This window comes from Phalacrocorax aristotelis, chromosome 11 (assembly GCF_949628215.1).
Source record: "Phalacrocorax aristotelis chromosome 11, bGulAri2.1, whole genome shotgun sequence".
NCBI lineage: Eukaryota > Metazoa > Chordata > Aves > Suliformes > Phalacrocoracidae > Phalacrocorax > Phalacrocorax aristotelis.
The window spans coordinates 23,445,469-23,447,620 of record NC_134286.1 but is presented as its reverse complement, the minus strand read 5'-3'; positions in this window follow the sequence as shown (position 1 = coordinate 23,447,620).

The window sequence follows — 2,152 nt, the reverse complement described above, 5'->3', positions numbered from 1 at the left end:
GCAACGCCGCGCGCGCCCGTGTGGTGGTTGGAGGGGGGGGCGGTGTGTGAGGGGGGACCCCGCGCATGCGCGGAGGGCGGACCCCCGGGGCGCGGGTCCCGGGAGCGATGGCGGCCCCGCAGCGCTGCCGCAGGGGTTGCAGAGGACTCACGACGCGGTCTCTCCCCTCCTCCTCCTCCTCTTCTTCCTCCTCCTCCCCCTCCTCCTCCTCCTGCCCCAACCGCCCGCGGCGCTTCGCGGCCGGGTCACCGGCCCGGCCCTGCCCTCCGCAGCCCCTTGTGGGCAGAGCCCGGCGGGCTGCTCCGGGGCTTCGCGAGGCTTTACTAAGGCTTGATTCTCTGGGGAAGAGCGTGGTGAGCGAGGGGTAGAGGGCCCTCTCCTGCTGCATACAGCCCTGGAAAGGAGCCTGGTAAAAACTGGCTGGAGCCACTAGAGTTGTGGTGACGGAGCTAACCCCAGCTGGCGGCCGGTCACGAGCGGGGCTCCCCAGGGCTCAGCGCTGGGGCCGGTTCTGTTCAATATCTTCATTGATGATCTGGGCGAGGGGATCAAATGCGCCCTCAGGGAGTTGCAGGTGACACCAAGCTGGGCGGGAGTGTCGATCTGCTGGAGGGCAGGGAGGCTCTGCAGAGGGACCTGCACAGGCTGGATCCATGGGCCGAGGCCAGTTGTGTGAGGTTTAACAAGGCCCAGGGCCGGGTCCTGCCCTTGGGTCACACCAACCCCAGGCAACGCCCCAGGCCTGGGGCAGAGGGGCTGGGAAGTGCCCGGCGGAGAAGGCCCTGGGGGTGCTGGCTGACAGCCGGCTGGGCATGAGCCAGCAGTGCCCAGGTGGCCAAGGAGGCCACCAGCCCCCGGGCTTGTGTCAGCCCTGGTGTGGCCAGCAGGAGCCGGGCAGGGATGGGGCCCCTGTGCTCGGCCCTGGGGAGGCCCCACCTCGAATGCTGGGCTCAGGTTTGGGCCCCTCGGGACAAGAAGGGCCTTGAGGGGCTGGAGCGTGTCCAGAGAAGGGCAGCGGGGCTGGGGCAGGGTCTGGAGCACAAGTGTGCTGGGGGGCGGCTGAGGGGGCTGGGGGGGTTTAGCCTGGAGAAGAGGGGGCTGAGGGGAGCCCTTCTCGCTCTCTGCAGCTGCCTGAGAGGGGCTGGAGTGAGGGGGGGGCTGGTCTCTGCTCCCAGGTCACCAGTGACAGGGCGAGAGGGAACGGCCTCAGGCTGCGCCAGGGGAGGTTTAGGTTGGGTGTGAGGGAAAATGCCTTCCCTGCCAGAGCGGTCAGGCCCTGGCACAGGCTGCCCAGGGAGGTGGGGGAGTCACCGTCCCTGGGGGGGTTCAAACACCGTGTAGACGTGGCCCTTGGGGCCACGGTTTATGATCCTGGGGGTGTTGGGTTAGCGGTTGGACTTCAGTATCTTAGAGGTCTTTTCCAACCTTAATGATTCTATGATTCTATGAAATGTGCAAAATAAAAATAAGCCAGGGCCTCCCCGAGTGGCAGTAAGCATAACGTCTCTTCAGGACACACTTTCAGCAGGTGACAATAAAGACATCGTTGCTCCTTTCACATCCTCCTCCAGAACGTGTATGTTGGACCTAAATACACCCTCTGGTATCTTTCCATAAGCTTTAAGATATTTTCTTGCAGCCCTCCAGGACAAGTGCTATAAGCAGAATCTATTTTTCCATCTAAGTTGGCCTGAGCGCCAAGTCTAGCGCTGGCAATCGTGAAGGTTGTTCCCCAACACGGGGCCGTCAGTGCCCTCCCCCTGCTTGGTCACTAGCACTGCGTCTTTAGCCTTTATATGTATTTATGTGATTTCACATTAAATCATCTGGCCAAGGTTTGGCCCTGAAGCTGCAGGATCCCTAGTGATGTAAGATCTCTTTTTGTGTCCATTGAAAATACACATCATCTGTCACATAGGAGAAATCTGCGTGCGGATGACGCTTTCTCCACAAATACGTGGGAACACCAGGGCAAGAGAGGATTTACATCTTTAAATAATCCATTTTTTGTGCAGGGGGGTGGAGCGGGGAGGGGTAGGTCGGCAATTCTTCAATGCTCAGGCCAAAAGAAAGCATATTTTTTTTAGAACAGCTGCAGGTTGCTTTTGGGTGATACACGTCTGTGTGTGTGGGGCGGGAAGTGCCACCGCAG